Below are 16,140 nucleotides of genomic sequence, written 5' to 3'. Positions count from 1 at the left end.
CTCCTTGAAATTGAGGGCAATTGGCTGGGGTCACTCTCTGGTACTGCCTGAAGGCCGAGGAGGGAATGGGAAGAATTGCCCTGCCCCAAAGGGGGAAGACTTTTTTTTTTAATCTTTTCCACGCATGGCCCATGATCTCTACCTGCTGCGCAGTTCAGAGCAAACTTGCACATATTTCAGGCAACTTAAACCTTCTTTTCATATGCTAAATTCTTCCCATGTCATACTCTACTGGCTAAGGAACAAAAGGCTTACCCGGCATCCAGTTCTCATTACAGTTCTTGGCTATTCTTATAAATCCCATAGTATGCTTTGGAGGGGAAACCTGCATTTGATGCACCCACCTAAGGCCAGAGACGTCTGGAACTCCAAGATTGGACCCTACAGGAGGATGCTCTGTGGGTTCTGCGGACCTCAAACTCTCCAAAGAGGACGCTCTTGGCAGAGGTTCTAAGGTCTAGTATTAAACCCTCCTTAGAATTTTCTCTTGCAGATCGAGCACGGTGGCTCATGCCTGTAATCCCAGCACTTTGGGAGGCCAAGGCAGGCGGATCATTTGATGTCAGGTGTTTGAGATCAGACTGACCAACATAGTGAAACCCTGTCTCTACTAAAAATACAAAAAAATCAGCCAGGCATAGGGGCGCATGCCTGTAGTCCCAGCTACTCAGGAGACTGAGGCAAGAGAATCGCTCAAACCTGGGAGGCAGAGGTTGCAGTGAGCTGAGATCACACCACTGTACTCCAGCCTGGGCGAAAGAGCCAAACTCGGTCTCAAAAAAAAAAAAAAATTATCTCACAGTTGCAATGCTGCTTGGCGCCAAAATTGTTTAGAATCTGAAATTTACTGTCTAATAGGAAAGTGTGATGGCATTGCATGTATCCAGGCTTTTGTGCTGCTGTTCTAAGCAGGGGGCCTGGTTAACATGTGACGCCCTCCTTTGGTACTGTTTGGCCCCAGTGCTCCTGGAAGTCTAGGGAGACTGGGAGGCTTAGCCTTTCAATATCAAACTGCCATGGAGACTGCTTTATCTGAAATTTTGGTACAGAGCCTTCCTTGTATTTTCTATTAGATTGGAGTAAAACCACAAGCTTGTATTGCTATCTCATGGCTGAGGTTCCAAAGTATTGGATCTTTGTTGATGTGTGTGTATGCATGTCTAGATGTGTTTATTTGTATGTACACTTACTGTTTTATGTTGTGTCTACCAAATTGGCTTGTAAGTAAAAGTGCACTCATAAATTAAGTAAGTAAGTCTAAGCAATTTTCAAGTTCACGTGACTTAAAGTGTAACTTAATAAGCTAGCTTTAAAATTATTGGCGGAATAAAAATAGAAATGCCTTCAGAATTGTCAGCATACCTTCCAGTGTTAACAGCGCCACTGCATTCCAGCCTGGGTGACAGAGAGAGACTCTGCCTCAAGAAAAAAAATGAAAAGACCCAAAGAGGCAATCAGCCCTCCATATCTGCAGGTTCCACATCCATAGATTAAGCAAACCTCAGATGAAAAATATTTAGAAATAAATAAAAAATAGGCCGGGCGCAGTGGCTCACGCCTGTAATCCCAGCACTTTGGGAGGCCAAGGCAGGCGGATCACCTGAGGTAAGGAATTCGAGACTAGCCTGACCAACATGGAGAAACCCCATCTGTACTAAAAATACAAAATTAGCAGGGTGTGGTGGCGCATGCCTGTAATTCCAGCTACTCAGGAGGCTGAGGCAGGGGAATCGCTTGAACCTGGGAGGTGGAGGTTGCAGTGAAGCGGAGATTGCGGTGAGCCAAGATCGCGCCATTGCACTCCAGCCTGGGCAACAAGAGTGAAACTCCATCTCAAAAAAAAAAAAAAAAAAAGAAAGAAAGAAAAACTACAAATATACAAATTTATAAAACACCAATTCAGTATAACAACAGCTTACACAGCATTTACATTATATTAGGTATAAGTGATCTAAAGATGATTTGAAGTATACAGGAGGGCCAGGTGCAGTGACTCATGCCTATAATCCCAGCGCTTTGGGAGGCCAAGGCAGGCGGGTTGCTTAAGGCCAGGAGTTCAAGACCAGCCTGTCCAACTGGAGAAACCCTGCATCTACTAAAAATAGAAAAATTAGCCAGGTGTGATAGTGCATGCCTGCAATCCCAGTTACAGGCTGAGGCACAAGAACCACTGGAACCCAGGAGTCAGAAGTTGCAGTGAGCCAAGATCACACCACTGCATTCCAGCCTGAGTGACAGCAAGACCCTCTCTCAAAAAAATTTTAAAGTATACAGGAAGACATGCATAGCTTGTATGCAAATACTATGCCGTTTTATAAAAGAGACTTGAACATCCTCAGATTTTTGCATATGCAGGGGGTGGCAACTAGAACCAATACCCGGTACATACCAAGGAACTACTGTATACCTTTTTACACAAAGAATTATAAATTATGGGGGTGTGACAAGACAAAGGGGCTTTTCGTGTAATGGCAGTAAATTGTGGGACAGTGACTAGGAAATATAAAGGGGGAACCAGTGGAAGTTAAAGGTTATTTTAGTAAGACTGTTTGTATAGGTCTATTTCAGTGTCAATTCCCTTTCTGTGGTGATAAGAATGTTCTCTTCCTTGTACACAGAGGGCACGTTTCTCATGGAAAATTGTATGACCTGCTTTCAGGTAGAAAGGGAGAATCAGAGAGCTTTTCCTGCATCAGCTATTTCTCCAGTACCTTCAGCTCAAATGAATATACCAAAACAACATATTTTGGGGTAGCATATTATGAAGCCCTTTATTTTAAATTTTTCAAAAAGCAGCAAGCACTAAACATTCTCTGCTGCCTGAAGTTTAGCCAGTTGCCAGCTGCATTAGTGCGCTGGCAGCAGAGAAATTCATGTTGTTACAAGGTTGGACTAATCAATGAGTAAGTGCTCAGGTATCATTTTGAGTGGCAGCATTTTAGTTCTGTAAAAGTAATATTAAAATATAATTTTCAAAAAGCTAGAATCATAACTCATGCAAATATAAAATGAATACATGTCAAAGATTTTATACAACTTGTTAATTAATGAAAGAATCTATAAGATATCAAAATCAGTTCAAAGTGCATTTGAGAAGCATGGGTGTTTCTAGGCAATTTAACAAAGGAATGTTAGTAAGATTGCTGTGTTGGATACAAAAATGGTTTATGTCCTATAGGACCATGAACCATAACCTTCAGGATTATCCTTTCCACCACCAGACAGCAGCCAGTTGCAGCTAAGAGTTAATCTCTGCCTCTTCTGACTTGTGAAGTAACTGAATTGTTGGGAATCAATCAAAGACACAAGCCCAGTATTGAACTGAAAGAAGACAGTAACCTCTTCCTTTTGCAACTTTCAGAGAATATTTGTGGCAAATATAAATCTGACTAAGGAAACTGTTAAGAGTTCCCAGAGTCCGAGAGAATGGATTGCCCCATCAGTGCACTTGGCCTCAGTTCTTTTTCTTGACGACACCGGAGATAGCCAGTCATCACACATTCAGCAAACCTGCTCCTCCCTTAGACTTTCCTGGTTTGGAAAGTGGCAATCCCAATGGCCCAAGCAGAAACGTTGAAGTCATTCTTGACTCTTCTCTTTAGATCACCCCCTACATCTGAGTCATCCATTTATTCAATATTCAACAAAAATACATTGAGGGCCCCCCAAGACAGTCACTTTTTTTTCTGTCATGAGTGGCCATTTGTAGACAAAACAGACAAAAATGTTTTGTTTTGGTTTGGTTTTTTTTTTTCCTTTTGGTGGAGAACGGGGTCTCGCTATATTACCCAGGCAGGTCTCGAACTCCTGGGCTCGAGCTATCCTCCCGCCTCTGCCTCCCTGAGAGCTGGGATTACAGGCGTGAGCCACCGCGGCCGGCCAAGACAAAATGTTTACCCTCATGGAGTTCACTTTGTAGTGGGGGAGAAAACAAACAAATCAGTAAAATCTAAAATCCGCAGGAATTCAGATGATGAGAACTGCTGTGGGAAAATTTTTTTAATGGAAAAATATCAGGAGAATTGGGAGATGGGGCTTAGAATTTTAACAGGGTGGTCAGGAAGACTTCACAGAGTAAGTGGCATTTATGAAAAGATGTAAAGGGAACAAGAGAGGGGGCACGTGCGTATCTGCTTCAGGCGGAGGATTGTGTGCCCAGTGTGTCAGAACAGTAAGCAGAGTGCGCCTGAACCAGAGTGAGTGAGATGGTTTAGCTGTGTCCCCACCCAAATCTCTACTTGCATTGTATCTTCCAGAATTCCCACGTGTGGGCTGGGTGTGGTGGCTCACCCCTGTAATCCTAACACTTTGGGAGGTCAAAGCGGGTGGCTCAACTGAGGTCAGAAGTTTGAGACCAGCCCGGCCAACATGATGAAACCCCGTCTCTACTAAAAATACAAAAATTAGCTGGGTGTGGTGGCACATGCCTGTAGTGCCAGCTACTTAGGAGGCTGAGACAGAAGAATCACTTGAACCCAGGAGGCGGAGGTTGCACTGAGCTGAGATCGTACCACTGCACTCCAGCCTGGGCGACAGAGCAGACTCCATCTCAAAAAAAAAAAAAAAAAATTGAGGTTTGGGAATCTCCGCCTAGATTTCAGAAGATGTATGGAAATGCCTGGATGCCCAGGCAAAAGTTTGCTGCAGGGGCGGAGCCCTCATGGAGAACCTCTGCTAGGGCAGTGCAGAAGGGAAATGTGAGGTTGGAGCCCCCAACAGAGTCCCTACTGGGGTACCACCTAGTGGAGCTATGAGAAGAGGACCACCGTCCTCCAGACCCCAGAATGGTAGTTCCACTGACAGCTTGCGCCATGCGCATGGAAAAGTTGCAGACACTCAATGCCAGCTTGTGAGAGCAGCCAGGAGAGAGGCTGTACCCTGCAAAGCTACAGGGGTGGAGCTGCCCAAGACCATGAGAACCCACCTCTTGCATCAGCATGACCTGGATGTGAGACCTGGAATCAAAGGAGACCATTTTGGAGCTTTAAAATTTGACCGCTCCACTGGATTTTGGATTTGCATGGGCCCTGTAAATCCTTTGTTTTGGCCAATTTCTCTCATTTGGAATGGCTGTATTTACCCAATACCTGTATCCCAGTTGTATCTAGAAAGTAACTAGTTCGCTTTTGATTTTACAGGCTCATAGGCAGAAGGGACTTGCCTTGTCTCAAATAAGACTTTGAAGGGGTGACCTGCCCCTCCACACCTGTGAGCGTTTCTTGTTAGGTGGAACGAGAGACTTGAGAAAAGAAATGAGACACGGAAACAAAGTATAGAGAAAGAAAAAGTGGGCCCAGGGGACTGGCGCTCAGCATACAGAGGACTCTGAGTTCCGTCAGTATTTATTGATCATTATCTTTACCATCTTAGAAAAAGGGAAGTGGCAGGATAATAGGATCATCGTAGGGAGAAGGTCAGCAGTAAGACATATGAATAAAGATCTTTGTGACATGAATAAGTTTAAGGAAAAGTGCTGTGCCTTGATATGCATATGCAAACATCTCCATAAACCTTTTTAGTGCATAAAGAGCAGTATTGGCCGGGCGCGGTGGCTCAAGCCTGTAATCCCAGCACTTTGGGAGGCCGAGACGGGCGGATCACGAGGTCAGGAGATCGAGACCATCCTGGCTAACACGGTGAAACCCCGTCTCTACTAAAAAATACAAAAAATTAGCCGGGCGAGGTGGCGGGCGCCTGTAGTCCCAGCTACTTGGGAGGCTGAGGCAGGAGAATGGCGTGAACCCGGGAGGCGGAGCTTGCAGTGAGCCGAGATCGCGCCACTGCACTCCAGCCTGGGGCACAGAGCAAGACTCCGTCTCAAAAAAAAAAAAAGTGCAGTATTGCCGCTAGCACATCCCACCTTCAGCCCTAAGGCGGTTTTCTCCTTTCTCAGTAAACAGAACATACAATCGGGATTTACACGGAGATGTTCCATTGCCCAGGGACGGGCAGAAGACAGATGCTTTTCTCTATCTCAACTGCCAAGAGGCCTTCTTTCCTCTTATCCTAGTCCTCCTCAGCACAGACCCTTCACAGGTATCAGGCTGGGGGACGATTAGGTCTTTCCCTTCCCACGAGGCCATATTTCAGACTATCACATGGGGAGAAACCTTGGACAATACCTAGCTTTCCTAGGCAAAGGTCCCTGCGACCTTCTGCAGTGTATGTGTCCCTGGGTACTTGAGATTAAGAGAATGGTGATGACTTTTAACCAGCAAGCTGCCTTCAGTCACTTGTTTAACAAAGCACACCCTGCACAGCCCAAATCCGTTAAACCTTGAGTCACCACAGCACATGTCTCTTGCAAGGACAGGGTTGGGGGTAGGGTTACAGATTAACAGCATCTCAAATACAGAACAAAATGGAGTCTCTTATGTCTACTTCTTTCTATATAGACACAGTAACAGTCTGATCTCTCTTTCTTTTCCTCACAAGACTTTGGACTGTGGACTTTGGGGTTAATACTGAAATGAGTTAAGACTTTGAGGGACTGTTGGGAAGGCATGATTGGTTTTGAAATGTGAGGACATGAGATTTGGAGGGGCTGGGGCAGGATGATACGGGGTTTTGCTGTGTCCCCACCCAAATCTCAACTTGAATTGTATCTCCCAGAATTCCCATGTGTTGTGGGAGGGACCCAGGGGGAGGTAATTGAATCATGGGGACCCGTCTTTCCCGTGCTATTCTGGTGATAGTGAATAAGTCTCATGAGATCTGATGGGTTTATCAAGGGGTTCTGCTTTTGCTTATTCCTCATTTTTCTCTTCCGCTGCCATGTACCAAGTGCCTTTTGCCTCTCGCCATGATTCCGAGGCCTCCCCAGCCATGTGGAGCTGTAAGTCCAATTTTTTTTTTTTTTTTTTTTTTTTTTTTGAGACGGAGTCTTGCTCTGTCGCCCAGGCTGGAGTGCAGTGGCCGATCTCAGATCTCAGCTCACTGCAAGCTCCGCCTCCCAGGTTCACGCCATTCTCCTGCCTCAACCTCCCGAGTAGCTGGAACTACAGGCGCCCACCACTACGCCCAGCTAATTTTTTTGTATTTTTAGTAGAGACGGGGTTTCACTGTGTTAGCCAGGATAGTCTCGATCTCCTGACCTCGTGATCCGCCCGCCTTGGCCTCCCAAAGTGCTGGGATTACAGGCGTGAGCCACCGTGCCCGGCCTGTAAGTCCAATTAAACCTCTTTTTCTTCCCAGTCTCAGGTATGTCTTTATTAGCAGTGTGGAAATGGGCGAATACAGTAAGCCAGGAAGAGAGGAGCTGGAAGTAAGGTCAGAGTTGTGACAAAGTGTGGGGAGTGCAAGGGGAGAGGAGAAGGGGGAGGAAGAGAGCAAATAACAATTATAAAAAGTGACTTTAGCTTTGTTGGAGCTCAGAAAATGATACCCCAAAGGATGGCACTTTGGCATGCTGAGTACTTCAGAGACTAAAAAGCCTCTAAGCAAAGTCTCTCTAACCTCCTGCCCTCCTGTCTCTCGCTTTCCTTTGTCCCCTGAAGAGTCACAGAAACCGTATTTCCTCTTCCCCAAGGTTTATCACAGAAACTAGAACTTCTCTCCCCACGAACAAGCCATAAAACCTAGAAAGGTCACTCTCTATGTTCTCCGTTGAAGACCCTCATTCCAAAAGGGTCCTGCCCCAAACCTAGGAGGAAAGAATGCTGCATAGAGAGGCCAAGAAGGATCTGAACAGACAGGCCTTGCTGGGTTTCCCCGCTTGGTCCGTTACCATTAGATCATACCCTTTTGTCCAATCACATTCCTACACCGCTGCCCGTTCTTCATCAGACCCAAGCACAGAAACACAGTTTTCTCTGGGTCTTTTGGTTTTCATTTCTGAAGACTCTGGCGTCACCTAAAACTTTGATGAAGTACATTTGTTATGCTTTTCTCTTATTCACCTTTCTTTTATTATGGGAGTGCCAGCCATGACCCTTATGATGGGTGAGGAAAGATATCACACTTTTTTTACCTTTACAGCTTTTATTGTGACTGGGAACTGTTGGAAGGATTTGAATAGAGTAGTAGTAATGTGATTTGACTTAACATTTTAGCATCATCACTGTGGTTGCTGTGTTAAGAATAGGCCTGAGAGACAAGGATGGAAACAAGTAAATGTTAGGAGGCTGTTGCAGTAGACCAGAGGAGTAACAATAGAGGTGGTGAGAAGTAGTTGGATTCTGAATATATTTTGAAGCTAGAGTCAACCGGATTTAGAGACACAGTGGATGTGGGATGTGAGAAAAAGAGAAAAAACAGAGGAGCCTCCACAGTTTTTGGCCTAAGAATAAACTTCAGAGATTATCCTATAAGAGGATATCTAGAGCTATCATATTCTTATTTTGCTGTTGAGATGGAATTTCACTCTTGTTGCCCAGGCTGAAGTGCAATGGCGCAATCTAGGCTCACCGCAACCCCTGCCTCCCAGGTTCAAGTGATTCTCCTGCCTCAGCCTACTGAGTAGCTGGGATTACAGGCATGCACCACCACGCCTGGCTAATTTTGTATTTTTAGTAGAGACAGGGTTTCACCATATTGGCCAGGATGGTCTCAATCTCTTGACCTCGTGATCTGCCCACCTCGGTTTCCCAAAGTGCTGGGATTACAGGTGTCAGCCACCGCACCCGGTGAGGCGGAGTCTTACTCTGTCACCCAGGCTGGAATGCCATGGCACAATCTCGGCACACTGCAACCTCCACCTCCTGGGTTCAAGCGATTCTACTGCCTCCATATCCCGAGTAGCTGGGATTATAGGCATGCGCCAGCCACCGTGCCCAACTAATTTTGTATTTTTAGTAGAGACGGGGTTTCACCACGTTGGCCAGGGTGGTCTCAAACTCCTGAACTCAGTAGTAGAATAGGAGGCATATGGCCTCCCAAAGTGCTGGGATTACAGGCATGAGCCACTGTACCCAGTCTGTGTTAGATGACTTATTGTCTAACCCTTAAAATATTTATAATTGTCTTTTTCTTTTAAAATTCTTATTTTTAAAAAATTGGTTTGGTTTTGTTTTTGAAACAGGGTCTCACCCTATTGTCCAGGGCATGATCTCAGCTCACTGCAGCCTCTATCTCCCAAGTTCAAGCAATCCTTCCACCCCACCTCAGCATCCCTAGTAGTTGGGGTACAGGCATGCACCACCACACCTGGCTAATCTTTTTGTATTTTCTGTGAGGCTGGGGTTTCACTATGTTGCCCAGGCTGGTCTTGAACTCCTGGGCTCAAGGGATCTTCCCAGGTTGGTCTCCCAAAGTGCTGGAATTACAGATGTGAGCCACCATGCCCAGTCTCCATCTTGGTTCTAACCTCCAAGCTGCCCTTCTTAATCCCTGAGTGTAGGTTGAGCTAACTTTGAGAGGAACTTATAGTTTAACTTTGTATGACCACTTGAGACTGAAAAATGACTCCCAAGCACTTAGTCTACTACAGGCAATGAACAAGTTGTCAAACCTGCTCAGTAGTTCAGTTTCCTGCAGGAAAGTATATGTCACTCTGGCATAAGAATGATTTTGAGCTGAAAGCAATTGAGAAAAACCAAACACAGGGCAAGCTCCCTGCCCTCCCTATATGAAAACAGGGCATATATTCTCCTTGTGCAGGCGACCGCCCCCTTTCCCATGTCAGGAAGGGAAGAACAGCTCTTATCCCCAGAGATGGAAATGGCAAGAAAGAGATGACGTGTCTACATGAATAAACCTTACTAACTAGCCCTAATCTCCCCTTGGTATTTCCCATATATTTACCTCCCCACAATTTACTACCTCCTAGAAGCAGAAAGTCAGAAACCCCTTTCCTTTGCCTTGTGACTTCTCTATACATTTATTGTCCTTCCTCTAAATGGCATAAAAACCCCCAAGCCTCGCTGCCTCTTCTCTTCTCTATGGATCACCCCCACCTTTTGCCACATTAAACTTATAAAATAAAACCTGGGGCCATTTTATAAAATAAAACAGGCATGGTGGCTGATGCCTGTAATCCCAGCTCTTTGGGGGGGGCCAAGGCGAGTGGATCATCTGAGGTCAGGAGTTAGAGACCAGCCTGGCCAACACAGCAAAACCCTGATAGAGCAAAGGAAAAACCTTTTTCCTCGTCGGCAACCCTCTTTAGATATGACCAAGGAAGATCTCCCAGAGGGTGGAGCAATAGGCACAGAGAACACCAACTGGTGAGCCCTTCCTGGGGGACAAATTGGAACCTGATTAGGAAATTCCTCATTCCTAGGGTAAGAAACCATCTGCTCATTTGTCTAGAATTTCTACAGAATGCTTTGTATTTCCCTTTCCTAATGGGAGGGTTTTCCTGGCCCATTCAACCATTGTACATTGGTGGGAGATGGGGCACAGATACCTTGTCTTTTTAGTTCGTACGTCTCTGGATCAAAAACAGCCACGTCTGAACATGGTGCAAGCACTGCCTCGCATCATTCCCAAATATAAGGGCTATCACATGTCACCTAGAGATTCTGAACTTTGAGCTCAATCCTGTAACTGGACAGGATTTGAGGGTTGTCTCTCTTTGTGGGGTATTTTGCATATGGAAAGGAGAGAGAAACTAATATGTATGGTGATCAATAGATAAAAGTGGGCTGGGCATGGTGGCTTACATCTGTAATCCCCGCACTTTCTGAGACTGAGATGGGCGGATCACCTGAAGTCAGGAGTTCGAGACCAGCCTGGCCAACATGGTGAAACCTCGTCTCTACTAAAAGTACAATAACTAGCTGGGCATGGTGGCGGGCACCTGTAATCCCAGCTACTCTAGAGGCCGAGGCAGGAGAATCAGTTGGACCCAGGAGGCAGAGATTGCAGTGAGCCAAGATCGTGCCATTGCACTCCAGCCTGGGCGAAAAGAGCAAAACTCAGGCTCAAAAAAAAAAAAAAAAAAAAAAAGATAAAAGTGATATTATAGATATTAGATAGATATTTATTAGATTGATAAAAGTGATTAAACAGGCCAGGCGCAGTGGCTCATGCCTATAATTCCAGCACTTTGGGAGGCCAAGGTGGGTGGATCACTTGAGCTCAGGAGTTCAAGACCAGCCTGGTCAACATGGTGAAACCCCGTCTCTACTAAAAACTAAAAAAAAAAAAAAAAAAAATTAGCTGGGCGTGGTGGCCTGCACCTGTAGTCTCAGCTAGTTGGGAGGCTGAGGCACAAGAATCACTTGAACCCAGGAGGCATAGGTTGCTGTGAGCCAAGATTGTGCCATTAGACTCCAGCCTGGATGACAGAACAAGAATCTGTGTAAATAAATAAATAAAGCCTCTGAAAGATAATACAGAAAACTATCTTCATAACCTTGGAGTAAGGAAGTTCTTAAGTCATTAAATATACTAACAATAAAGGAAAAGATTGTTGTATTGAGCGTTAAAGTTGAAAGCATTTAATTATTAAGGCACCATTAAGGCAAGCCACAAATTTCAATCAAAACCACAATGAGATACCACCTTACACCAACTAGGATGTCTAGAATCAAAAAGACAAACGATAACAAGTGTTGGTGAGGATGTGGAGAAATCAGGACTGTCACATACTGCTGGTAGGAATTTAAAACGGAAGAGTGGCTGTGGAAAACATTTTGAGTTTTGCTTTGTGGCAAGCCACAAATATATAAGAATATATAAGAACTCCTAGGCCAGGTGCAATGGCTCACGCCTGTAATCCCAGCATTTTGGGAGGCCAAGGTGGGCAGATCACCTGAGGTCAGGAGTTCGAGACCAGCCTGGCCAACATGGTGAAACCCCATCTCTACTAAAAATGCAAAAATTAGCCAGGCGTGGTGCTGCATGCCTGTAATCCCAGCTACAGGCTGAGGCATGAGAATCACTTGAACCCAAAGTTTGCAGTGAGCTGAGATCACGCCACTGCACTCCAGCCTGGGCAACAGAGTGAGACTCTGTCTCAAAAAAAAAAAAAAAAAAGAAAAGAAAAGAAAAAAGTCAGAGAACCCAAAAGAAAAACGGGCAAAGGATTCAAGCAAAATATGATATCCAAATAGTCAAAAATGTAGAAAAATTCCTCAACCTTATTAGTAATCAAATTAGGTAGAAGTGCAAATAAAAACATAATGAAATATAATATCATTACACATGTTCCAAATTAGCTGAAATTTTAAAATGTGATAATGCCAAGAGTTAAAAGCATTTGACATTATCTAGTAAAATTTAAGATTCAACTATTTGTGACCCAGTCATCTCACTCTTATGAACCTGTGCTTGTGTCCACTTGGAGTCATGTACAAGGATGTTCGCAACAGCAACTGTTTATCAGCAATTAAATGGCTACATTGTCATCTGTTCATACAATGGTAAAAATTTGACACTACAGTGAAAATGAATGAAGTATAGCTACAGGCAACAATATATATGAATCTTGAAAACCTAATATTAAGTAATGGAAGCCCAGACAAAAGAATACATGCTGTCTGAAATACTTGTTCATTTATATCAAGTTCAAAGCCAGGCAGAACTAAACTTTGACGTTTGGAAAGGCATACGTGGGTATTATAACCAGAAAGTAAAGCAAGGAAATTATCACTGCTAATGTCAATGTAGTAGTTTCCTCTGGGGGCTGGGAAGGGGATTTAATGGCGAATAGGTACATATGAATCCTGGGTTACTGGCAATCTATTCCTAGATCTAGGGAGTGGCTACACTCTTTATGTTAACCTAAATTAATGTTTAAACACTCTTCCTTTAATAAATGGTTTTCTAAAGTAATCTAAAAAACCCAAAACAGGCCAGGCGCGGTGGCTCAAGCCTGTAATCCCCGCACTTTGGGAGGCCGAGACGGGCGGATCACGAGGTCAGGAGATCGAGACCATCCTGGCTAACCCGGTGAAACCCCGTCTCTACTAAAAAATACAAAAAACTAGCCGGGCAAGGTGGCGGGCGCCTGTAGTCCCAGCTACTCGGGAGGCTGAGGCAGGAGAATGGCGTAAACCCGGGAGGCAGAGCTTGCAGTGAGCTGAGATCCGGCCACTGCACTCCAGCCTGGGGGACAGAGCGAGACTCCGTCTCAAAAAAAAAACAAAAAACAAAAAACAAAAAACAAAAACCCAAAACAACAAAAAACTTCCCAGTTAGAAATTATAGCTGTGAGTGATCAATCTGCTGCTTATCATAGACATTTGTATAGCTCTTTTGTCTATTTGTTGACATTTTTGTGGTCACAATGGGAAAGAGAGAGAGCTAAGTAAATGTCATCCATTTCTACAGCATCTCTATGTTTTAAGATGAAGCTCTGTGGTTTGTAATGTATTTCCCCTAAAGGAAATAAAATTTTAAAGAGTTAACATGAGAATTCAGAGAATCACCATTTGCAAAATTAATTTTTTAATATTAAAGTGTTTATCAAAATAAAATACTTTAAATGTGCCCCTTATACATTTTTAAGTTGACATCTAAAATTTGACATCACAAATGTAAATAGTTACAAAGCATGTAATTACTGGCAGATTTGTAAAAATTGTTTGTAAATTAAACATCATTCTTATAAATATATTCAGTAGAATACATGTAAAAGACAGAGGCCAGAGGCTATCACCTAATTTAAAAATACATGAAAAAGTACTTATTTACTTGTTTGTTTTTGTAGGTTGGGCAGTGGCTCGCCATGTTGTCCAGGCTGGTCTTGAACTCCGGGGCTCAAGCAATCCTCCCACCTCAAGACTCCCAAAGTTCTGGGACTACAGTCACAAGACACCACAGCAGCTAAAAAGGTCTTTATTTTCATCAAAGTGTTATTTTTAGCATTAAAATTTTGTCATTTTTTCCTCCTTGATCTAGTATTCACATTCCATTTTTCTCACAGATTTTATCATGATCTATTTTATGCTTGGATTGATCGCCTTTTCCCCTAGAGCCTAAGGAGGGTGTAGCCCTGCCAACAACTTGTTTTCAGCCCAATGAAACCCATTTCAGACTTCTGACCTGCAGAACTAGAAACTAAACTGAAACTACATCCATAACATTTTTTTTTTTCCAGGAGAAATAACTTTATTTGGACTGAGAGCTGGAGAATGAGAATAGGACCTGAGACAGCATATTGGGCGAAGGAGGAGAGGTGAGGTTCCCAAACGGCAGTCAAAGCTCATGGACCAAACGAATTCTACTTCCCAGCAACCTTGCAGTTAGTGCAACCAACAAAAGGCCTGCTGGGGAATGTATTTGCCGCTAAATTCCCCAAGTATGCCAACATTACAAAAAAGATAGAGGTTTTTCATCATAATTAGATTTCCACAAACCTCCCCAATCACAAGTATTATAAGCAGAAGTAAAAAACCACGTTTTACAGATCTCAAACTTGTCTTCAATATTTAGCTCATCACCTTGAAAAACTAGTTCCCTTGCTAAACTCATTAGCTATATGATCTATCCAAGCAGCAAGAAGATGGCCAGGCCATGGCAATCCTCTTCCCATTTTCCCTAGCCGCTCAGGGCTGAACAGCAGGGTGAGGCTCAGGTGGGGGTAGGGGTGGAGAGCACAAGGGCTACTTTTCCCAGTACAACATGGCCTCTGAAGCTTGATGGGAGAGCAGAACTGGTGAGACTTGAGAGAAGGGTCCAGGGCCTGTATTCAGTCAGAATCACTGATGGAAGAAGAGAGGGAAGAGGAGGAATGTTTGCCATGCTCGTGGTGCTTATGCATCTTTTTATGGGCTTTCTTCATTTTCTTCTGCATCTCGTCCACTATCACTGCTGGTCCTACCATGCCAGGAGCCAAGGGATTCACAGGAGGCATTCCAGGGGCAGGCGGTGGGTATAGAGAAGGTAGGTACCCGAGGGTTGGCATCCTGGATACCCTGGCTGCGGCACAGGATGAGGGGCCTACCTGGGGGGAAAGCTGGATTGCCCTGGGGAGGTCCTGGGGGAGGAGGACGGGGGCCTGGCGGAAAGGGTGGGTTGATAGGTGGCGGGATTGGAACCTCCAAGGTACCCAATGTTGGGGGGATATAGATTTGGCCCTGGCTGCCCGGCATTGAAATTCCATGTTTAGGTGTGTCCTCCAGCCTAGAGAACTACCAGGACTTCCACATAAGAAATGTCTCTTTTCTGGCCGGGTGCAGGGGCTCATGCCTGTAATCCCAGCACTTTGGGAGGCCGAGGCGGGTGGATCACGAGGTCAGGAGTTCGAGACCAGCCTGGCCAAGATAGTGAAATCCTGTCTCTTTCCACCACCGCCTGGGCTTGATGAGTTCTCCCCATAAAATATGTTTTTTAAAAAAGAAATCATGGCCGGGCACGGTGATTCACACCTGTAATCCCAGCACTTTCTGAGGCTGAGGTGGGCGGATCACTTGAGGTCAGGAGTTCGAGACCATCCTGACCAACATGGTGAAACCCCATCTCTACTAAAAATATGAAAATTAGCCGGTTGTGGCCAGGCGTGGTGGCTCACGCCTGTAATCCCAGCACTTTGGGAAGCTGAGGTGGGCAGATCACGAGGTCAGGAGATGGAGACCATCCTGGATAACACTGTGAAACCCCATCTCTACTAAAAATACAAAAAAGTAGCTGTGCGTGGTGGCGGGCGCCTGTAGTCCCAGCTACTCGGGAGGCTGAGGCAGGAGAATGGCGTGAACCTGGGAGGCGGAAGTTGCAGTGAGCCGAGATTGCACCACTGCACTCCAGCCTGGGCCACAGAGCAAGACTCCGTCTCAAAAAAAAAAAAGGAAAATTAGCCGGCCGTGGTGGCACATGCCTGTAATCCCAGCTACTTGGGAGGCTGAGGCAGGAGAATTGCTTGAACCTGGGAGGCAGAGGTTGCAGTGAGCCGACATCGTGCCATTGCACTCCAGCCTGGGCAACAAGAGCGAAACTCTGTCTCAAAAAAAAAAAAAAGAAAAGAAATCATTTGTCATCCTAAAGGTCGAAGTGTCTTGACAGTACATTCCAGACTCAGTAATCATTACAATTATTAGTGGTACATAATTAGATGAAAACAATAATGATACAAATTTTGATAAATTATTATTAAACAAAAAAGGAAATGAAGCTCAATTAAATGGATGTCATGTAGAAGTCTTTTTCTTCTTTTTCTTTTTTTTCTGAGACAAAGTCTCACTCTGTTGCCCAGGCTGGCGTGCAGTGGTGCAATCTCGGCCCACTGCAACCTCTACCTCCTGGGTTCAACCAGTTCTC

General features: G+C 44.7%; 1 pseudogene; it reads right to left on the bottom strand.

Moving 5' to 3' along the window:
- Positions 1 to 14,337: 14,337 nt before the first annotated feature.
- LOC126930494 (proline-rich protein 13-like) lies at positions 14,338 to 14,988 on the bottom strand (annotated as a pseudogene).
- Between the last annotated feature and the right edge of the window lie 1,152 nt (positions 14,989 to 16,140).

This window comes from Macaca thibetana, chromosome 11, assembly GCF_024542745.1.
Source record: "Macaca thibetana thibetana isolate TM-01 chromosome 11, ASM2454274v1, whole genome shotgun sequence".
NCBI classification, from domain to species: Eukaryota; Metazoa; Chordata; class Mammalia; order Primates; family Cercopithecidae; genus Macaca; species Macaca thibetana.
This window is presented reverse-complemented; position numbering and strand designations above follow the sequence as displayed.